Here is a 24,621-nt window from a genome sequence, read left to right as displayed (position 1 = left end):
TGCTAAACTTGACACTGACAAAATAATAGGAAACATCTGTTCTTAACTGGGTTAGCAGGAAGAAATGGAACTAAATCATTTACTGGTAGTTCCAAGAAATGTTGGACGGATTACTCAAAAAGTACAAATTTCAATGCTTGGATCCTCTGGCAGCAATATTTGAACATGGAAATAAAATCCCCAAACTGAAAAAAACAATTTATTATTATGTTCATCAGGGGATTCAACTCAAGGAATTCAAATGCTGCTTACATTAATGATGTTTTCAGTGGGGCCAGCTGACAGTGTAATGTGTATGGAGGGCTAATGATGCTGGGGAAGTGCTGGATGGGGCACTCTGAATTTGAATGACCTGTTCTTTTGTTATCACTGGAGGCCACAAGTATCTGGCAGCATCTTGGTCCTCTCTCCCCATTAATTACACATACACACTTGCAGCATCGGACTTGGGATCTTGTGGCCCACCAGAGAAAATTATTCTTGAGGCCCAACCCCTATATCATCAATAAAGTTTAACAAGTTTTGAATCAAATAAATAGAACCTAGAACATCAAAGGGAGTCAATTGTGATTTTTTTTCTCCTGGATTTTTGGGGCCAATTATGGTATCAGAACCTGGGCCCACAAGAAGATCCTCTGATACTCTGGTGGACCAGTCTGACTGTGCACCCTTGGCCAAACTATGCATGTATGTGTATGGGGGAGTTGGGAGATAGCTATTGAAGGAGTATGGGCACCTTTTAGAGTTTACAATTACATTGTGTATATGGCTTACATTGCTAAAAAAATGAATGGTTTTTTAACATTGTAGCTTGTTTCCCTGCACCTCAGATGCCTCACTGGCCAGCAAGGTTTAAAAAGAACCTCTCACTATGAAATGCAATACAATCTGCAGCCAGCAGGTTATAGAGCAGGAGGAGTTGAGCAGACTGAGGTATAGTTTTATTGGAGTAGATTCTGTAAAATGTGTAATTTATACTTTTATATCTCAGCTATTTCTGATTCTATTGTTTACAGGGAGGTGTTATCAGTGACTGATAGCTATCTCTGTATATACATTTATAGAGTATGCTATCAATCACATAACAACTCCCACATGTAAACAAAAATAGCAGAGATTTAAACTGCAAAAATTACAAGTTTTACTAAATTTTTCCCCACCAAACTATACATTAATCTGCTCAGCTCCTCCTGCTCTATAACATGGTACCTGCTTTTCGCGATGACAGGTCCTCTTTGAGGAAATAGCTTGTTTTTGTAGTCTAATACATGAAAGTGAATGCATTTATAAAGTTACTGCTTTACAGTGTAGTAGATGTATACCATATACAGATACCGTATACTATGTTTATGAAGTTCAGTAAGCTTGTGAATGTTTTATTCTGTATTATTCATAGGACATATCTATCACAACAAGAAAATAAACATCCACTCAAGTGACCTGAGCTATATATATATAGCAACTAGTTATATAGTTGCAAGCAACATATAGCTAAATCTGCCCATCTATGGTGATATACTATATTGTGGGGCAAAATGCCACTGGATGTGTACAGGCCCTAACATAATGTTGTTATTGAAATTCCTCCGTTTCACTTAAAGGGAACCTCTCACTATGAAAATGCAAAGTAATCTGCAAGCAGCATGTCATAGAGCAGGAGGAGCTGAGCAGACTGATATATAGTTTTATGGGAAAAGATTCAGTAATGCTTGTAATTTATTAATTTAAATTCCTGTAATTCCTGTTCACTCTGGGCTTTGAAGTCAAGAAGGTGGTCCTATCAGTGATTGACAGCCATCTCTGTATACACAGTCATAGAGGGAAGGCTGTCAATCACTGATAGGACCGGCTCCTTGACTTTAAAGTCCAGAATGAGCAGGAAAGTTATACTGAGTACTATATATCAATCTGCTCAGCTTCTCCTGCTCTATAACATGCTGCTTACAGCTTAGACTCCAGGTTCTCTTTAAGAGACTGCTATTGAATTGTGACAATGCAGAGATAAGATAACTAGAAAACACACCAAGCTTGAGATAAAAAGATTTTAGGGAATTTATTGCTAGTTAGTTTTCATGAGATTTAGAACACATTGGGGTAGCAGATGGGTCTTCCCATGAACTCCATTTCTGCAGAGATTCAGCTGAAGATCCTATCAGCTGTATTCAGGATCATAACCTTTGACAAGTAGAGCAGAGAGGAGGATGAGACAGCTCTTTATTTCAGTGTTCTGAAGTAATTAGGACAGGTTTTGTGTGTAGTAATAGGACAGCAGCCATTTTATTTCTCCTGATGATTGCTCCCCAGGCAAAATGAGCCATTATAACTAATGAAAATTATTTGGGTATATATTTATAATAAAGTAATATTTAAGTATTTTCATTTTCTTAATTCCCAGAGAACCCTTTTAAAGCCCTTTAACTGAATTGGCAATTATCGAGAATGAACTGGTCATGTCTAATACTCTCCTGTTATAAATGGAGGGGAGAGCTACATTTACATGCCGTAATCATCCCTTATGTATGGGGACAAGTGATCACTACTGTACATTGTTTGCTGGCACAAGATTCCTGTTTACACTGGGAAATCTGATGCCAGAAAATAATGGTTAAATATGCCACAGGAAAGATGTGATTACCCTATCAACAAGCATATGCTCATTTATCGGGTGATTGCTGGCAAATTTACAACAGGGATAATTCGAAATTTGCCTTCTTAGGATTGCTAGTTCCCGATAACTGCCTAAATTGTTGGCCTATTCAAATAGGGCCAATGTCATGGGGCCTAAAAAGGGTTTGTGCAGCCTGTTTATATTGATAGGATAGGTCATCAATATCTGATTGGGGGGGTCACAACACACCCACTTGTCAGCGTTTGAAGAGGAGGAGGTGCTCCATGCAAGCGCTGCTACCTCTTCATTACACTACACATCATCTCCTCTGGAGCGGTGGTGTAGTGTAATTACGAGTACTCGCTCCATTCAAGGGAATGAGCGAGTATTAGTAATTACACTGCCCTTTCTAGACGATGGGCAGTGTAATGAAGAGAAAGCAATGCTCGCATGGAGCACCACCTCCTCTTCAAACAACTGCTTGGCGGGGGTGTCTGGTGTCGGAGCAGATCAGATAGGTCATCAATACAAACCCCTTTAAGGTAGTTGTCAAGGTTGATGTCGAGACAGATTCATATGCTTTGCATGTCTATCGAATACAAGGATAGGATTTGTGAGGCCAAACATTTGTAATCAGGGTTGTTGCAATTACTTAACCTGGTCCAGAGGCCACATGGTTTTTAAATGGATGACCGTCTCAAAGAAAATCGGCAGTATATTACAGTATATGATGGAAGTGAAATGTGTCCAGATAATCTGTTCTAGATAAAGAAGGGGTCTATAGTTTCCTATTTCCCTGAATGCTATGCTAGATAGACCTTGAAAGTTTAGGCCAGCACCCTCCGAAAAGCGGTGAACAGTTATTATATATAGTCCTCCAGCTTCACATATAGTTCTGTATAAAATTAAATAAATGTATCGCTACTCTATTAAGAAGCAGGTGGTGGGAGGAATGTACATTAATACCATATGTTCTGTCTATTCCTGAGCTTCAATAACATCAATGATTACAGAGATTAGTTATCTGTGCTGCTTTGTATGCCATTAAAAAGTAAGACTTTTATTGATTTTACGTCAATATACAGTGCGTGTAATGTCAAACTTAAAAGGTTAAAAAAAAAAAAATAGATTAGCAGTGCAATACACCCACTCTCCTTTCCCTCAATTCTGATTAACCTGACTGGCATGTTCGTATCAAAAGATGCCGGATACGATAGACAGGAAGAGAACAATGGAAGGAATAAGTTTGCAATCACGTTACAGATGTATTTCTAGCACATACATCATTTCTAGGAAAGTGTGTGAGTAAGACAACATTACAGTTAGAAAAAATATCGCTGTTACAGCACATCACGTTTAACCCCTTGAAGTCTAACCACTTCCTAACCAGGGTATTTTCACACCCTTACACTCACACATACTTCTGTACTTTTGAGATTTTTTAAATGCGACAATATAAGTTTATAGTTTTAAACTGCTGCATTAGGCCTCATGCACACGAACGTTTTTTTTCACGGTCCGCAAAAACAGGGTCCGTAGGTCCGTGATCCGTGACCGTTTTTTCGTCCGTGGGTCTTCCTTGATTTTTGGCGGATCCACGGACATGAAAAAAAAGTCATTTTGGTGTCCGCCTGGCCGTGCGGAGCCAAACGGATCCGTCCTGAATTACAATGCAAGTCAATGGGGACGGATCCGTTTGACGTTGACACAATATGGTGCCATTTCAAACGGATCCGTCCCCATTGACTTTCAATGTAAAGTCCGGAGTCCCTTTTATACCATCAGATCGGAGTTTTCTCCAATCCGATGGTATATTTTAACTTGAAGCGTCCCCATCACCATGGGAACGCCTCTATGTTAGAATATACTGTCGGATATGAGTTAGATCGTGAAACCTCATTTCCGACAGTATATTCTAACACAGAGGCGTTCCCATGGTGATGGGGACGCTTCTAGTTAGAATATACTACAAACTGTGTACATGACTGCCCCCTGCTGCCTAGCAGCATCCGATCTCTTACAGGGGGCCGTGATCAGCACAATTAACCCCTCAGGTGCCGCACCTGAAGGGGTTAATTGTACTATCATATCCCCCTGTAAGAGATCAGGGCTGCCAGGCAGCAGGGGGCAGACCCCCCCCCCCCCCCTCCCCAGTTTGAATATCATTGGTGGCCAGTGCGGCCCCCCCCCCCCCTTCCTCCATTGTAATAAATCGTTGGTGGCACAGTGTGCGCCCCCCCCTTCCTCCCTCTATTGTAATAATTCGTTGGTGGCACAGTGTGCGCCCCCCCCCCTTCCTCCCTCTATTGTAATAAATCGTTGGTGGCAATCATTGGCCCCCCTCCCTCTATAGCATTTTCAACATTGGTGGCCAGTGTGCGGCCTCCCATCTTGCGCCCCCCCCCCCCCGATCATTGGTGGCAGCGGGTTACTAGCAATAGTACAAGATTCATACTTACCTGGGAGCTGTGATGTTCGTGTCCGGCCGGGAGCTCCTCCTACTGGTAAGTGACGGTTCATTTAGCAATGCGCCGCACAGACCTGTCACTGTCACTTACCAGTAGGTGGAGCTCCCGGCCGGACACGAACATCGCAGCAGCAGGTAAGTATTAATCTTCTACTATTGTACTATTGCTAAGTAACCATGGCAACGAGGACTGTAGTAGCGTCCTGGTTGCCATGGTTACCGATCGGAGCCCCAGCGAATAAACTCGGACTCCGATCGGAACTCCGCTGCCACCAATGATGATGGGGGGGAGGGGGGGGGAGATGGGAGGCTGCACACTGGCCACCAACGTTGTTAATGCTATAGAGGGGGGGGGGGGCAATGGGGGGCGCACACTGTGCCACCAACGATTTATTACAATAGTGGGAGGAAGGGGGGGGGGCGCACACTGTGCCACCAACGAATTATTACAATAGAGGGAGGGGGGGGGGCCGCACTGGCCACCAATGATATTCAAACTGGGGAGGGGGGGGGGAGGGTCTGCCCCCTGCTGCCTGGCAGCCCTGATCTCTTACAGGGGGATATGATAGTACAATTAACCCTTTCAGGTGCCGCACCTGAAGGGGTTAATTGTGCTGATCACGGCCCCCTGTAAGAGATCGGGTGCTGCCAGGCAGCAGGGGGCAGTCTTGTACACAGTTTGTAGTGTATTCTAACTAGAAGCGTCCCCATCACCATGGGAACGCTTCTGTGTTAGAATATACTGTCGGTTCTGAGTTTTCACGAAGTGAAAACTCAGCTTTGAAAAAGCTTTTATGCAGACGGATCTTCGGATCCGTCTGTATAAAAACTAAACTACGGCCACGGATCACGGACACGGATGCCAATCTTGTGTGCATCCGTGTTCTTTCACGGACCCATTGACTTGAATGGGTCCGTGAACCGTTGGCCGTGAAAAAAATAGGACAGGTCATATTTTTTTCACGGCCAGGAAACACGGATCACGGATGCGGCTGCAAAACGGTGCATTTTCCGATTTTTCCACGGACCCATTGAAAGTCAATGGGTCCGCGAAAAAAAACGGAAAACGGCACAACGGCCACGGGTGCACACAACGGTCGTGTGCATGAGGCCTTATGGTGATTTTTTATTTTTTTCTCTTTGTGACCAAGTTAGCTTTACTTTTCATCTTTAAACAGCTGTTACCGGTATTTTCTTCTTATGAAGAAGCATCTTTCTTTTAAAACAGGGATGCTCTGTTTAGATAAGCTATTCTGAACACATTTTACAATTATTTAAAATGTTCAATATCATTGTACACACTTTACTTATCTACTGCTTTTTAATTATACAATGTTGGGTCTGTGAAGGTTCTTTTATCCAGATCATGGTATCTCAGTATTAGGAATTGAGAAAGCTAGTCAGATGATGAGCGAAACACCTTCAGGAGAAAATACAAGTCCAGTTGCTCTGACTAATAAATACTGATATGCGGGGGCGTGGCCAACTGCCGTAATGGACGGCCGCATCTGAGTGAAGCTCCGGCTCCCGCCAACTATCCTGAGCCATCCTGATCCCCACATCTGCTGAAATTTGCCCCATCGAGCTTACCTAAACCAGCAGCCAGCGCTCTACCTCTGACATGAGCCCCAGCAAGGCACAGTTGGCGGCGGAGCGACTAAAGGAGTTTGCCAGGCAGGACTCCCAACATGGCGCCGCGGCTCCGTCTCCGACACGTGCGGCCAGCACCAGGAACCAGTCGTCACAACAGCCACTCACCGAGGCGGAGGCTGAACCTGAATTCACCTTGCAAGCCTCTCACCAGCAACTCATGGCAGCCATTACTGGGTGCCAGGTCTCCCTGACCGGGAAGATAGATGAGGTAAGGGTGGACCTGGGCCTATTACGCCAAGACGTGCAGCAGCTGCGCGAGCGGGTCCGAGTGACCGAGACCAGAGTATCAGACCTGGAGGATCTAACCAATCCCTTACCGGCAAGGATCACTGCAGTGGAGGCGTCTGTGGAGCTATTTCGCCAGAAATGTGACGACCTCGAGAACCGTGCGCGGCGCAATAATGTGCGCATCATTGGCATGCCTGAGCGGGCCGAGGGCCCAGATCCAGCGGTCTTCCTGGAGGGATGGTTCAAAGAGATATTTCCCAATGCTGCTTTCTCAGCTGCGTACACGGTGGAAAGGGCGCATCGGGTACCTGCCAGGCCGCTGCCTCCTGGTGCCCCCCCAAGACCTCTACTAGCTCGCATGTTAAACTGGCGGGACAGAGATCTCATTCTGGCACAGGCCAGGGTCGCACAGAAGATATCATTAGGCTCTGCGAACATTTCACTGTATCCGGATTTTTCTGCTGACCTTCAAAAGAAACGTGCTACCTTTGTCTCTATCAAGCGACGCCTCTGGGAGCTGAACCTCAAATATTCCATGGCATATCCTGCTCGCCTGAGAGTTGTAGATGGCGACAAGTCACTTTTCTTCTCCAATCCTGCCGAAGCGGAGGACTGGTTGGCTGTGAGACGCCGACGTTCCCCTCCCAGATGATTTGGCTTGCATCTGAAGCTCTTCATGGACATGCCTGAGAGATGAAAAAGTTGCTGCGTGGACTGTACCCTGCTTGCCCTTATACCTATACATGACTTTTACTTTATTGTTCCCCTATGCTTCTGTTTTCCAACAATGCTCCAAGTCAGAGCTGGGTAAAGTATTAATTCATGTGGTTAACTGGCCTCAGGGTCATTGAGGGCTAATTGCGGGCAGTTCCTCATGCCAAGTTTTCATATAATCAGCAGATATAACTTCAAATGGGGGAGCCAGCTACTCCACCTGCATTGGGTTCTCACCTATATTCACCGTGCAGGTCCCCCAAACACATGGCCACTTGTTCACATAGATGTGATTATGTTTACCCCCTGCTGGGGTGGTTTAGTGTATTTGCAATATTTTTCGCTATTGATGCAATGTCTAACAAGCAAGATGTGAGAGTCCTACACAGTGCACGTTATTCCTGCCTTGGTGAACCCCAGGAGAGGGGTGATTATCCTTGTGTCTTTACCTGGTGTTTATCATGGCGGGTTTAAGAGTGATGTCCTGGAACGTCAGAGGTTTAGGCGGACCTAGGAAACGAATGGCTGTGTTTTCACATATCCGCAGCTTCGCGCCGCATATCTTGGGTCTGCAGGAGACGCACCTCACCACAGACACAGGAGGGAGAGTTAGGAAACCATGGGTTCAGTGGGTGGAAAGTGCATATGGCAACTCGTATTCTAAAGGGGTGTCATTATTGATCCACAGGGCGGTCAGATGGGAACCTCATCACACGTCTGTTGACCCTGAGGGGAAGTTTGTTTTTGTATACGCCCACATTAATGGTATGCCTTATGTGATTCTAAATATGTACAATCCCCCCCCTGCCAATCTTTCCCTGCTACAGGCTGCGGCAGGATTTGCAGCACAGTTCCCGTCGGCCGGGGTGCTTGGCATGGGGGACCTCAACTTGACCTTAGACGCTGTGAAGGATAGGTTTTGCAACCCGTCCAGTGACTCCTGCAGACGGACTCCGGGTAAAACTGCCTTGGCTCGCCTGTTAGATGAGCTTGGGTGGTTGGACATTTGGAGGGAGAGATACCCAGACAGAATTGAATTCTCTTGCTTCACTCCTTCTAGAGGAGCCTTATCTAGGATTGACTATCTCCTGGGCACCCCTGGCACCTTTATGGCTACTCGAGAGATACATTACGGATCCCAGGGTCCATCTGACCATGCACCTATAATGGCCTCAATCACTGATCCCTACTGTGCTGTCCGTGTGCCCAAACAACGCATACACCCGTTCTGGTTATCTTTAATGTCCCTGAATGATAGGATACCTGACCAACTCCATTCATTCCTCGCTGTTAACTCAGCTGACGCTCATCCGGCCCTGTTATGGGAGACTCTGAAAGCCTTCCTGCGTGGGTGCCTTAAGTCATCCATCTCTTACATTAAGAAAATCACTCGCCGTAGGGAGGAGGACTTGGGCACGCAGTGCAGGAATGCAGAATCTGCATATGTCTTAGACCCCACTGAAGAGAATAGGAAGGATTGGATGATGAAGGGTAGACAGTACATGAACCACTTGCAAGAAAAAAGTGACCGTAGGATGCTTTTCATGCAGCAACAAACCTTTGAACAGGGCAGCAGGGTGGGGAAGGTGCTGGCGCAGGTAGTGAGGAGGAATAACATGTCTCCGCCGATATTACGCATTAGTGACAGGGAAGGGGAGGTGGTGTCTGAGCCTGAGGGTATCTTGGATCGATATACTGGCTCTCGTGCTCAGTATACCACACAGATACTAGAGGACTACCTTCAGGAGGTTTCCCACCCGCAACTGTCTGCTCTGGATAGGGAAATGCTGGATGGGGAATTCACCCTGGAAGAGGTAGAGGAGGCGATAGCGGGACTTAATTTAGGCAAAGCCCCCGGGCCAGACGGGATTCCATTGGAGGTGTATTCTAAATATAGGGATATTCTGGCACCACAGCTTCTGCGCATGTATAACGCCTCCCTGGATGCTGACGGTCTTCCAGAATCGTCGTACGAGGCCTCTATTGTAGTCTTGTTAAAACCTGACAAAGATCCTACAGAGTGTGGGTCGTACCGCCCTATATCGTTATTAAATCTAGACTACAAAATCCTCACAAAAATTCTGGCAAACAGATTGAACAGAGTAATATCGTCCATTATACATGAGAATCAATCCGGGTTTATCCCTGGTAGATCTACCTCCAGCAACATACGTAGGGCGCAGGTTATTGCTCAGCTGGGTTGCGCGAACAGGAGACTGTGGGCGTTGGCTGCGCTTGACACAGCCAAGGCGTTCGACTCTGTAGAGTGGCCTTATCTGAAACACGTCCTTGGATGTTTTGGTTTTGGTCCTAGTTTCATTAGGTGGGTCAATATCATTTATAAATCCCCATCTGCGAATATTCTGATCAATGGCTCTCTATCGTCAACGTTTGCACTATACAGGGGGACCAGGCAGGGATGTCCCTTGTCGCCTCTTTTGTTTGCGGTAGCTATCGAGCATTTAGCATTACGAATCAGGCAGGATAATGTTTTTAAAGGCATAGCTATGGGAGATAGGGAGGACAGACTGGGCCTATATGCTGATGACCTTATTTTGTACATGGACTCAGTGGAGGTTACCTTGCCCCGAGCAATCACATTGATTGAGCAGTTTGGGGTCTTCTCTGGTCTATGCATAAATTGGGCAAAATCGGCCATAATGCCGCTATGGGCCGCAGAGTGGCCATCGGTATATCAGAATCTAATGGTAGTTGACAAATTCAAATACTTAGGAGTCAACATCACTAAAGACCCTGCCACCTCACATGACCTAAACACGAGCCCCTTGGTGTCATATTTCATAGATAAATTTAAGTCTTGGAATACCCTACCGTTGTCTATCATGGGACGCGTAAACCTAATCAAAATGATACTTCAGCCCAAAGCTTTGTACCTATTGGAACATGCGTGTGTACCCATACCACGCAAATTCTTCGATAAACTTCACTCTCTCATGGCAACATTTATATGGGGTAAGAACAGACGTAAATTGGCCGTGAAATCCTTACAGAGGAGCTGGGACGAGGGCGGGGCAGCCCTGCCGGATCTATTCTTGTATTTCCTTGCCGGCCAGTTGCGCTATTTGGTGCCATGGGTGACCCAGGATGTGCTTCCTAACTCAGAATATTACTTGCAGGAATATTTGCATCTCTCCACCCTGTGGCCGGTTTTGGAGGGCCCGTCATCTCTAACAGGTCCACTCGTATTGATTCACAAGCTGGCGCATCAGGTGTGGAGGGCTGCAAAGATGCAGCAATACAGTGACTTACCAGATGATATACAACTATGGAACAACCCATTATTTCCACATTTGTTACACTGTGAAGGAGAGAGGATATGGAGAGGGTACGGTGTTTGCTATTTGAAAGATCTTTATGAGAATGGCATTCTGTTCTCTTTTACTCAGTTACAGACCAAGGCGGGTGTCTTAAGGCCACACTTCTTTAGGTATTTGCAGTTGAGACACGCCCTTCAGGCCCAGATTAGAGATCTTAAAAGACAAGTATCTCAATATCCGCTCATTGGGGTCTTCAGAACACAAGGACCGAGGGGACTGATATCCGCCTTATATACACATTTGCTCAACCTTAAAATTTCAGCTTCTCCACTAAGTGCAGAATGTAAATGGAGAGGGAATATACCCACATTGACAGATGGTGAGTGGAGTGAGGCCCTTGAAGCTCCGATAACTGTATCCCCGTCCCTTACTAACAGATTGATTCAGTTATTTATTCTGCATAGGTGTTACCTCACCCCTACTAGGCTATATAAAATGGGTAGAAGATCACACACCGGATGCCATAGATGTGCTCAGTTGGGCGCGGATTTTTGGCACCTGATGTGGGACTGTAGTTACATTCAATCATTCTGGAGGGGGGTAGTGGAGCTCATTTCTTCCCTGATCCCAGATACTTTGGCGGTTTGCCCGAAGATTTGCGTCTTGGGAATTTTAGACGAGGATTCGAGACCACGCTACACACTCACCTTCATTAGGGAGGCCCTGTTTTTAGCCAGGAAAGCTATTGCTCTTAGGTGGATGGCGGACAGGCCACCCACGATCACTCAATGGAAGACCCTTGTTAATAAAATAATTCCCTTTGAGAAGATTATGTATTCCCGTAGAGGATGCTCACAGAAGCACCAAAAGATATGGGGACCCTGGTGCGACTCTCCTCTGACTGCCACGGCAGATCATCTGCACTCTATAACCTAATTGTCTCATCACGTTCTGTTACCTGCTGCGGCTATCCGGATTAATGTTCACTGTAGAGAATTAACCATGTGTCATCGTTTTTGGTATGGATGCTTACTGCTAAGTGCACTACTGATACGTCTTGACCATCAATGACTTAAATAGGACAACCTTTATTGCTGTATTACACCTAGGCATTGTGATGTGTAATTGATTGTACTTGAATGTGACTGTTTTATTGCATTTCTTGCTTGTTACTTTTCAATAAAGCGAGTTTAAAAAAAAAATACTGATATGCAATGTTGGATTCCTTGTTCAGATTTTAAATAAGCTAAATTCCAAATCGCACTGATTGTAAGGTATTGCGGGAGCTCAAAAAAGAGCTTCACTGTAAGGAAGGAGAAACACAGCGACTTTGGGCAAAACCTTACACGGCCAGAGATCATAGTGTGACACTGCCTGCATTTCAACTAGTGAAAGTGAATGGGGTCATGTTACAACCCGCAAGACGCCATGACTGCAGCCTGACAGTCGCTAGAAACTCAAACTTGTAGGATTTCTAGTGACTGTTGGGATGAGGTCACAGTAGCTTGTGGGTCAAAACATGACCCCATTCACTTTCTTTGGATGTGATGTCCGTGATGACATCCTTGAAGAGGTGTCAGTGTTTCATCCGTGACAATGTCTGTTGCTGGTTCATGTGTCTATTTTGTGCCCCCCATGTTACATCCGTACATCACACGCACTGCTAGTCTGAAAAGGAGATTTCAAGAGTGTCAATGGCCTGTGAAAACCACTGACAGAACACAGATGCCATCCTTTTTATGTCAGTGGTTTTTAGCTACCCATAGACTTCAATGGGCATGCTCGTTCCGGAACACGGACCAAAGTATAGTATATCTCAGTTGTTTTTCCACTAAACCATAAAACAAGAATGTGTGAGTAAACACATTAAAATCAATCAATACATGTGCTGTCTGTGGAGAACACAGGAAGAACATGTCCACGAGTCACTGAAAACTGATCAAAGGAAATCTGTCACCAGTTTTATGGTGCTCTAACTCCTAACTCTTAAATCATTTGTGGGGAAAAAAGCAGTATGACTTGTAATTTATATGTTTAAATATTCGCCCATTCTGAGCTAAGGAGTGCTAGGAGCGTTCACTGGACTCCTAAGCTCAGAATTAGCAGAGAACTAAGGGGCACATTTATTAACACCGGCATTTCAGACGCCAGTTTTAATAAAGCCCTATGCTGGCAGTGGATCCACCGAAGTTATGAATCACAGATCTTACTCATGGTCTCCCTGAAAGAGTTAATAATTTCCTTTTGCTCCCTGTCCAGCTGCCGATAAAGGTGCTGATCAGCCTCCCTATTTAACAGGGTTATAGATCCACCTCCTTGCCTGAGTTTTGAAGTTTTCTGGTTTCTAGTAACCAGTGAAGGTGTCATCTTGCCTCACTACCTGTGTACCGTTCTCTGCCTGTTTACCAATTCTGCTCCTTGCCCCTTGCTCCAACCCTGGAACTGCTACTTGAACTAAACACATACTCAGCCTGGCCCAATCTTGGAATTGCTATGTGGAATATGCACATACTCTGCCTGCCCTGACCTTGGACTGTGTTCAGACTGTGCCTTTTGCCTCAGTCCTTGGTGCTTTGTGCCGGTGTCCCTGACTCCCGTGAGTCACCTGTCAACTACACCAGGACTACTCCAGGTGGTAGCGGCCTGGTTGATTCCCTGTGGTGAAGTCTAGATCCCTGTACAGGAGTTAAAGGGCGAATACAAGGGAACCACCAGGACAACGCCCTCAGGTTTAGTGTAACCAAGTCAAAGTGGTTAGTTAGCACAGTGGGTCCACAAAGACTGCCCATTACACCTTATCTGAAAGAATCAGCTAAATACCAAGGTGGCTTCAACTGAAAAAAGGTTTGTCTTGACTAAGACAAGTTTTAGCTAATGTCCAGAACTAGAATATGTCAAAAATGTACTCAAAAGGGGTCGTAAATTTTCTTTCACAGATGTTTACTCACAACATTTGCATTGTATTCATTCTGATATAGATTTTTTTAAACATGTAATTATTTAAAGCTGCAAAAAAAAACAAAAAAAAAACAATATGCGTCATAGGCAACAAACTAAATAGATGATGTGGGATAAAAATGCTGTTTCCTAAAAATCTGTATAATGAGTGCTCCCTTTCTTAAGAAGTTTTATCATTATTTCCTTAGAACATTATGTTGACCATTGATCTCAAATTCATACTTTTTGTTGGACAGAGCTGCAGTTGGCTTTGGCTGCCTTTGCCTTGAAGTCATTAACTTGTTGTATCAGCCTGATGGTGTGTGGATTCTTTTTCTGCTGATGACATTATATGTTCTTGATTACTTTGTACTTTTCCATTACAGTGTGTTTAAAGAGTTTATGTAACTGGTTTGCTACTTGAAAAGTATGAGTTGGCATAATGTTTGCTATATAGTAATTTAGCATGCAACAGCATTCCCAAGTGGAAAGAAAAAGCTGTTTGTTGAAGGAAATTTACACAAAGAGTTCTACGACAAGGGTTATTTCTAAACCTTCAATCTGGCTATAAGCTGCCAGGACTTATGTCCCAAGGTAAAATACCTCTCAGACCACTACTGAAGACAAGGGATGATGTTCACTATCTTTGAAGGGGTTTTCAAGATTTTTATACCCCCAGGATAGGTCATCAGGATCTGATTGATGGGCGTCTAACATTCCAGAGGAAAAGTGATCAGTGAAAAAATCTTGGAAACCCGTTTTAAGTATTTAGTAGCCACCTAGTTCTGGCTGAGAAAAATTTGATAATTTTTTATCATTATTACTGTTTTATATGAGACCATCTTCTTCTATGGCAGTGTTTGATGTAATATAAAGGGTATTAAAGTATACATTAAAAGATACAGTTTACAAACAGATAAGCAAAGTAGGCATATTAGATACAGTACAAGACGGTCCAGATTACAGTCTAAAGCAGAGCTTCTCAAACTGGCTTACCTCACCAGAGGGGGGCCCCCAGTTGTTGGTGAAGGAGCAGTTTTGACGACATCATATGCTGTACAGTCATTTCTCTGGCTTAACATCATGATTGTTTTTCTGCTGACTTTAAAGGGGTTGCACATTCCACTATTAAACATTTATTACAAATTTCTTTCATATCTCTCCTGCACTTAAATACTTGCAGTCCAGAAATGAATTACAGAAGCAACTGAGATACTATTATTTCCAATATAGCCCACATACGTATATGTCCTTGCACAATAGCAGAGATACATGAGTATACCATATTTTATACATCACAACAATAGAAAGTATCTTGGAAGAATTCCAGGTATGTGGGAAGGGATGTCTGTCTGCCTGTGTACATTGACAACTCTATAGAATAATTCATCACTTGTTTTGCCAGCATTAGCTTAACATACATAAACCCACAGCCTGATACAGAAACCAAACAATACTCTGCTGTGCCGATTTCAAATGTGCTACTTGTACATACAGAATTTCAAAAACAGACATAATGCAAGCTTCCCTCTTGAAACTCCCTCTCCCTGCATAGGCTCCTGTGTCCATAGTAAAATCTACATCTGCCTAGGGGGCAAAAAACAGACAGTTATGAGACTGAATAAACAACTTTCTTATTTTTAATATTAGGATTTTGGCATTTTTGTAAACAGGACTTCTCAATATGTCATACTATAGTATATATTGTGTTAGTAAATCTTCAGTGCACTTATATATAGATACTGTGTCCTTTTTGTTAGGGAAATCTGTTTTAATCTCTGAGGGAACATAACAGATTTTCCCTACAGCGCCCCATCGGGGGAAAGGAAGCATTACATAGTTCAGTTTTATAACAAAAAGTTGTCCAAATAATACATGGATGTCTTGGGTCCACCAGAGTTTGTGATTAGTTTTTTTTTGTATCCATGCTCCACTGTGGCTAATAGATGATGGTTCTGACCTATCTTGTGACTCAAATTTAAAAAAATGGATTTAAAAATCTATACCAGACACCTCCTTAAAGGAATTGTCTCACTTCAGCAAATGTAATTGATAAGTTAATACAAGCCACTTACTAATGTATTGTGATTGTCCATATTGCTTCCTTTGCTTGCTTTATTCATTTTTCCATCACATACAAGCACAACCACCACTGCTACATTGCAGGGTGGTCGTAACCATGGAAACGGGCAGTGTATAATGTGATGAAAAAATTAAGCAAGCCAGCAAAAGAGACAATATTGACAATCCCATTCGTGAGTGCTTTGCATTGTCTTTGTCTACATGATAAATGCCATTTGCAGAAGTTAGACTTTAATTTACTACTGGGGTATAACCAACATTCCTGAACGGTGTCAGGATAAGGCGACTACCGTCACACACAAACAGGGATAGTGCCGCCCTAAAATTTCCCAGACCCGCCATCCCTACCTAATTGCCTGGTCTCCCAAGGAAGTGATCCCACAACTACGTGACAGTCCCAATAATGAAATATGTGCAAGGAGAACACACAAACAGGGAGTAGTGTTGAGCGCAAATATTCGAATAGCGAATTTTAATCTCGAATATTGGCACTTGAGAATTCAAAAATATTTAGAATATAGTGCTATATATTCGTAATGACGAATATTTGTCATTTTTTTTCCATCTGAACACATGATTCCTCCCTGCTTCTTGCTTGTGGTCCAAGGAGTCATTAGCCCACAAGCAATTTAAGCAGTGAGGAATCATGACTTCAGATGGAAAAAATGAAGAATATTCTAAAAAAACAAATACAGTCCTGATCAAAAGTTTAAGACCACTTGAAAAATGGCAAAAAATCTTATTTAGCATGGCTGGATCTTAACAAGGTTCCAAGTAGAGCTTCAACATGCAACAAGAAGACATGGGAGTGAGACAAAAAAATATTTGAGCATTCAATTTAATGAAAACAACGAATAAACTGAAACAAGCTGTTTTTCAGGTGATCAAAAGTTTAGGACCACACCTCCAAAAAAAAAACTAAACCCCCCCCAAAACAGAAATCTAACCTCCAAACATGAACTCAGTAATGAGTAGCTCCGCCGTTATTGTTTATCACTTCAAAAATTCGTTTCGGCATGCTTGATGCAAGCATTTCCATGAGGTGAGTGGGAACATTTCTCCAAGTGGTGAAGACGGCCGCACGAAGGCCATCTACTGTCTGGAACTGTTGTCCATTTTTGTAAACTTCCCTTGCCATCCATCCCCAAAGGTTCTCAATTGGATTTAGATCATGGGAACACGCAGGATGGGCCAAAAGAGTGATGTTATTCTCCTGGAAGAAGTCCCCTGTCCTGCGGGCATTGGGTACTGTAGCGTTGTCCTGTTGAAAAACCCAGTCGTTACTACACAGACGAGGGCCCTCAGTCATGAGGAATGCTCTCTGCAACATCTGGACATAGCCAGCGGCCGTTTGACGCCCCTGCACTTCCTGAAGCTCCATTGTTCCACTGAAGGAAAAAGCACCCCAGACCATTATGGCACTCCCTCCACTGTGGCGCGTAGAAAACATCTCAGGTGGGATCTGCTTGTCATGCCAGTAACGTTGGAAACCATCAGGACCATCAAGGTTACATTTTTTCTCATCAGAGAATGAAACTTTCTTCCACCTTTGAATGTCCCATGTTTGGTGCTCTCTTGCAAAGTCCAAACGAGCAGTTCTGTGGCGTTCAAGGAGACTAAGTCTTTGAAGACGTTTTTTGTTTTTGAATCCCTTCAGTCTCAGATGCCGTCTGATGGTTATGGGGCTGCAGTCAGCACCAGTAAGGGCCGTAATTTGGGTCGAGGATCGTCCAGTGTCTTGACGGACAGCCAATTGGATCCTCCGGCTCAGTGCTAATGAAATTTTTTTGGGTCTTCCACTTGACTTTTTTGTTCCATAACCCTCAGGATCATTTAAGAATTTAAGAAATTCCAAATGACTGTCTTACTGCGTCCCACCTCAGCAGCGATGGCGCGCTGTGAGAGACCCTGCTTATGCAGTTCAACAACCCGACCACGTTCAAAAAGGGAGTTTTTTTGCCTTTGCCATCACAACGTGTGACTACCTGACAGAAAATGACAATGAATCCACATCTCTGCACAGATTTGGCCTTTTAAAGGCATGTGGTCCTAAACTTTTGATCAGCTGAAAAACAGCCTGTTTTAAATTGAATGCTCAAAAAATGTTTTGTCGCACTCTCATTTCTTCGTGTTGCATGTTGAAGCTCTACCTGGAACCTTGTTAAGATCCAGCCATGCTAAATATGATTTTTTGCTATTTTTCAAGTGGTCTTAAACTTTTGATCAGGACTGTATATAGCACTATATTCAATATAGTGCTATACCGTATATTCGTATTTTAGAATATTCACTTCAGATGGAAAAAAATTACAAATATTCTAAAATACGAATATACGGTATAGCACTATATTGAATATAGTGCTATATATTAGTTTTTTAGAATATTCTTCATTTTTTCCATCTGAAGTCATGATTCCTCACTGCTTAAGTTGCTTGTGGGCCAATGACTCCTTGGACCACAAGCAAGAAGCAGGGAGGAATCATGTGTTCAGATGGAAAAAATGACGAATATTCGAAAAACAAATATATAGCGCTATATTCTATAGCGCTATATATTTGTTTTTGACCCACTCCTGTATTGAGCACGCAATATTTGCATATTACGCGGTCATTACCTTGCCGATTTTCGCGAAAAAAAAAAAGGATGTAGAATATAACGAATCTATGAATTTGCGAATATATGACGAATATTCGACAAAATATTTGCGAAATATCCCAAATTCGAATATGACCCCTGCCGCTCATCACTAACAGGGAGCAAAAAACAAACAATGAGACAGTAATTGTACGGTAAAGGGTCAAATGCCAGTCGGACAATGAAGTACCGTACAAGAAACTACAGAGGCAAACGAGAAAACCAACATGCCACAAAGTCAAAAAACAGGAAATTAATACAATACCAAATCGCCAGAATCCAAAAATGTAGTCACAATACCAATCCAGAAATCCAAGCCAGAGGAGTCTTCAATTACAGCAAGGGAACAGCTGGGGGAGTCAGAGGACAAGAAATTCATGGGCACATGTAGGCGCCGGCCTTTTATAGTGACGCCCTGGAGCCCTGGCGTGCCTGATCTTTGGCCCATGGCTGCCTATCTGATCTGGTTCCCCAGCGACCAGACGCTGCTGCCACACGGAGGCCGCGGCAGCCTGAGGAACCATAACAAAAATAATTAGTTTACCCCTATTTATCCCAGGCAATCCTTTTTTTTGCAGGTCTCAAATCATATACTTCATAAAGACACAAACAATAAATCTTATAATAACTAAATTGGTATTAATCTTGCAAAAACTTGACATTGTGCTTGCTTCGAATTACACGCTGGAAAGCTGGGCTGTGTATATTTGGCAACAACACAGCTGAAATATTTCACTGCAAAACAAAACGGATCATTACTGAGAAGCAAAGTTCAACCAAAGGCTATATTGACTAAAGTATGGTAGGTCATTATTCCTATTATATCCATTAATGCATAAAACACAACAGCCATGGATAAGCCTGCTTTTACAAAGGAGTACTTAGTGATCATGGATTAGGTCTTTTACCTGAACTGCCCAGAAGATGAGACATGGAACAGGTCTTCTCTGCGAAATGTAGAGCATAATGGTTATAGTAAATACCTTCCCCATATTAACTGGTCTCCTACACCTCTGAATATTAGACCAGCTTTAAGCCTCTAAAACATATGTAGAACCACAAATGATAACACCTAATAAATGGAGCTTACAAATATTAGTAGGTATTAGCAGAGCTGTAAGCTAAAGTTCCTGGACCCTGTAACAGGGCCCAATTGTTCATGCACCATTTACAATACTGGTGTTCTCTACAGTGAGGTCTTTAGGACCAGCAAAGACCATGGCCTAGCACCTCTCCACCTCTTATAGCCATGCCCTTTATTTTGTACTTGGTAGAAAAAACGGATCACTTTACAATATATTGGGAGTCTAAGGCTACATGCACATGACAGTGTAAAAAAAAGTCAGTTAAAAACGGACATTTTTAACGGACGTTTTTTCACTGATGCCTTTCTGAGAAACGGACGTTAAAAATGGACCCATTAAATTGTATGGGGACAAGATAGAACATTTTCTATTTTTGGACGTCTGTTTTTCACTGACAGTCAAAAAAACTGCCGTGTGAATAACCCCATAGACTACCATTGGTCTTAAAACAGACATGTGATGGCCGTTAAAAAAAATGTACATCTCACGTCCATTTTTCACTGTCGTGTGCGTGTAGCCTAAGGTAGTCTGAAATCTACCTCCTGCCTCATCAGAGACCTAAACTGCTGCTCTTTCTCCTCCAGGTGCTCAACCTTTGATCTTTGCAATTTAGATAGACTGCTGTGTATTAGCAAACCCCATCCAGGTGCAAGTCATAGTGCATTTCCATTACACCAAAACATAATGATTATAAACTGCAAGCAGCTAAGGCACCAGTGAGAAAATTACTATCATCACATAGCTGTAAGCTCTTAACAGGATCTCTATGCTTTGGTCTCATTGCCTGTAAATTGTACTTTGTATTAAGTTTCTGATAGTTTCAATATTTTTGTAATTTTGTCTGTAAAATGCTTTCTTGGATTCAAAAGCACCTTGCAAATTTTGCCATAATATAAAGTTTATTATTTTAGATCATCAAAGTATAACAGGTGGTGGTCCATGCCCCAGGACCGTGGTTGAGCTGCAGTACCAGATCACTTAAATGGGGCTGAGCTGCAGTACCAGACAAAGCCACATGTATAGGTGAGTCTATAGGTTACAAGGTCGTAGTAAGTGATCCTCTACTCTGAGTCAGAGGTGGGGTCTACAGAGGAAGACCCTTTTCTATGACATCAACATGAATAGAGCACATATAAAGAGGTTGTCCAAATGTAAAAAAAAACTAAAAAAACTCAACATCTTTACTTTGCAGTTCTTTAAACTTCATTAAAGGGGTAATCCAACCCATATAATGACTCCCCCAATGCCTAGGCCCCTCATATGGGTTATACTTACCCCACTCCCCGGCAACCGTGTCGCTTCTGATCCCTGCATGGCCGCCACTGCATCTTGATGGGAATGAGACTCCCTAGCATCCCCATCGAGTTAAACCTCTTTATACTTGTCAATACACTTGTCAATATTTCCTTATCCACACTATAAATATAAGTGTCTGATTGTGTCTCGAACCATTGGAACCCTCACCAATGATGAGAACAGTGGCCCTGTTTTCCCTTTTTTGAACGGAGCAGCGGTCATGCATGCATGATTCTGTTCCATTAAACTCTATCAGATTGTCAGAGATAGCTAAGTGCAAATGCCAAGCTACCTCTGGCAGTTCCATATAGTTGTATGGGTCGGCAATGTGCATGCATGACTACCACTCCATTTAAATGGGTAAACGCCAGACTCCTGTTTTCATGATCGGTAGGGGCCCTAGCAGTTGGACCCCTACCAATCAGACACTTATCTGCTATCCTGTGCATAGGTGACCAATTTTAGTAATGAGGCAACCCTTTTAACAAATTCTATGTCCTGTCAATACGGTATGTACAGTATGCCACAATACATTATGAATATGCGTCTTGCCCAGTGCTCATGGAAGTATTGTCACATGCAGTGATCCCTTGGAGCATCAAAGGGGTTGTCTATTCTGAGGAACTGGTGACATATGGTTAGAATATACAACCAATGTCAGATAGGTGTGGGCCCACCTCTAGGTCCCAGAGGTATGGCTCACACCTATCTGATATTGGTGGCATATCCTAGCAATACGCCACTAAAGTCTGATGAAGATGAGACAACCCTTTTAATAGAGTTTTCACAAGACAAAATTTGATGCTGTCAAAATCCGCTGAATATACTGTGGTAGAAACTACTATGTTTTTTGCTGAGGCTGTTCACTTTGTAATGTCGAGGACCTGCTCATGGCTTAGCTCCACCGAATGGAGCTAAACTGTGAGCAGACACTCGCCGTGCTCCATTGTGCTTTCTTTTGAACTCATCATTGGAGATTGAAGGGGTTGTCTTAGACTCAGACACAGTTCTGACTACCTCCCTGCCATTGTCGTTCATGAGAGCTACGGAAACAGCGCAGCGCAGCAATCTATACTGTTTTCCTAACTCAGAAACAGCATAGCTGTGTCTCATCTCGCCTTAGTACCAGCCAGATGAAACAACCCCTTTAACCACAGCAGTATATGCTATAGACATTGTACACACTCCCTATGTGTAGGACATTTAGAACCTCACTGTAATTCTCACAGAATAATGCACCATCTGAGACCACTCCATTCTCTCCGCCACTTTATTATGGGCTTAATAAATAAGTAATTAAATCTTCTTTTTAAAATATTAAATGTTTCCCTAAAAGCACAGGCCAGTAACCATACCCAAAATGCATCCAGCTGCAAACATCGAATATGTCTCACATTATACAGTAGGTTCAGGATTTGTAGAGTTCACAGATTTAGCACAGGCAAAACCAGTACATCCGATAAACAACAACACACATGTACGTAAATCACAATATATTTTATTAGTTAGTCACATAAAGGACAAAAACGTAGACAATAATAAATATGATGAGTAGTAGCAGTAATGTGGTAGCACTTCGAATCAGCGCCTCACCGAGGTTCCACAAAGTGGATCTATCCCCTAAGCGTACATCACCTGCTAGTCTGAGTAAGCCTAATGGCTAAAATGAGATAAATAATCTCATGTCCAGACCAGATGGAAACGTAGGCTTGAATGATTATACAGATGTTAACATGTCAGCCTCATTATGAGTGTAAATGGGTAAAGTGTGTGGATAACTTATCCACAACAACGGGCTTAGTAAGATGCAACATGCACCCAGCACATAAAAAGATCACAACCGGCATGGAAAACACACATAAGATAAGGTAAAGGGGAACCAACCTTGAGACCTTGGTGAGCGCACCCCTGACGCGCGTTTCGCACAGCTTCTTCAGAAGGCAAAACCAGTCAACAAGCAGATATCCATTTTACTGCTCTGCAAGAGAAGTACCGCCTATAGTATATTTGTGCTCGGATCGACCATCAGAGTGACAGTAACCTGAAGCATAGCAGTAGAGTAGTGGCGGAACTGCTGTAAGGGGTAGCCTAAAGGGGCCAAAAATACAAGACACGGTAGTGTGAAGACAATGAACTGTATTGGAAACACATTATGACGGCAAATTCTGAAAAGCCAATGACATCTCTCGTTTAAGGTTAGGAATGTAACGAGTGTAACACAGAGATTTCCAACGACCCAGTTTCTTTATAATGTGAACCGTTACGTTGTTCTTAGAGGCGGCTCAGGCTGCTCCTATTCTGAATGAATGGCCGGTAATGCTTAATGGATCAACATCTAGTTTAGGCAACAAGACGCGAATGTATTTCAGGAATGTTTGAATGCCGAGCGGGCCAGAGTTGTGTGCTAAAAGAGGGGAGTTGGGTGGAGCACGTTTGATCAATACCGACCATTCGTTAAAGACTGCCACTGGACACCACTTGTTACCCGTAGGGAAATATTTAACCTTTGTTGTTTCTGTACAAAGGCACTGCTAGAGATAGGGCACGTGAATTCCCTGGGTCGTAGGAACCCGTAAAAACATAAATACAGGGCTGTTTTGATCAAGGCGCTTGTCTTCAAACTGAAGAGGTTTGCACTTAAGATCATAGAAATGGATTTGAACATTTCACCTGAGAAGGGTCTCCTGGAAATCTTACTAACAGCTGAAGAATTATGTATACCTTTAAGGATCGCTTTATTAGGGTGCGCTGAAAATAAAGAAGACCTGTCTGGATAGGAAATATGCCAATAGTGTTGTATACCGGCTAAATATAACTTGATTGTACCATGAGAAAGTTTAAGGTCTGAGTGGCAAAATGCTATGAACGCAAGTAGGTATGTGATGTGATCCAAACCCTGTTGCGGACAAGATTGCTGAAACCTAGTGAAATGGGACCAAGCCGTCTGGTACGTCCTCGTCGTGTTCTTGGATAATGACTGCATGAGAACCCTGGCTGTATCCAGGTGCACCCTCAATGCATGACTAACAGGTTGTGCGATGGTGTTGGGGTTGGTGTTGGGTCCGCCTCTGGTGAAATGAGTGGGAACCGCATGTGGAACACGCGGGGGCTTTTAACCCCGTGAAATGGCGACAGAAAAGCTCAGTGTCGGTAACTGACCAGTCGACCGTGTGCTGGAATTGCTTAAGTAAAGCTGCTGCCTTTGCGGAAAAAGATCTATGGTAATCATAGAATGCCGTTCCCCCATATTTATGACCTAGATCCACTACTTTATAAAGATACAAGTCCAATTCCTCGCAGCGACTGGGGGACACGGAACAAACTACGTCCCGGCACAGGCTAAACGCCAGAACAAACTCTGTGATACTGAGTTTGCGGTTTAACCTGACATCCCATGATTTAAGAATGACTGATACCTCGCCGCAGGCGATGGTCTTGTTATCAGGTACCTCGTGTGTAGCAATGAGCAAACAGGCTAAGTTCACGTCCTTACCGTCTAGGATATCCTGCCTAATATTGGCCGGTATGAAATGTGAAGGCGCAATATTGGGGAAGTTAGGGGGAAAGGTTGCCGTGGTCGTCTCGGGGACTGACGGAGTCAGTGGTCTTAGCATGGCGGCGCTGGAGGTGGTGGCCCT

At 43.4% G+C, this 24,621-nt stretch overlaps 1 long non-coding RNA gene across 1 annotated transcript; it reads right to left on the bottom strand.

The window, feature by feature from the left end:
- Positions 1 to 3,061: 3,061 nt before the first annotated feature.
- LOC120997984 lies at positions 3,062 to 22,571 on the bottom strand. Its single transcript, XR_005778271.1, has 3 exons — positions 22,438 to 22,571; positions 20,426 to 20,429; positions 3,062 to 3,073 (listed from the first exon to the last, which is right to left on the bottom strand). It is a non-coding gene; the product is annotated as an uncharacterized LOC120997984 (long non-coding RNA).
- Positions 22,572 to 24,621: the final 2,050 nt, after the last annotated feature.

This window comes from Bufo bufo, chromosome 4 (assembly GCF_905171765.1).
Source record: "Bufo bufo chromosome 4, aBufBuf1.1, whole genome shotgun sequence".
NCBI classification, from domain to species: Eukaryota; Metazoa; Chordata; class Amphibia; order Anura; family Bufonidae; genus Bufo; species Bufo bufo.
The sequence above is the reverse complement of the archived record's forward strand: the minus strand, read 5'-3'. Positions and strand labels throughout refer to the sequence as shown.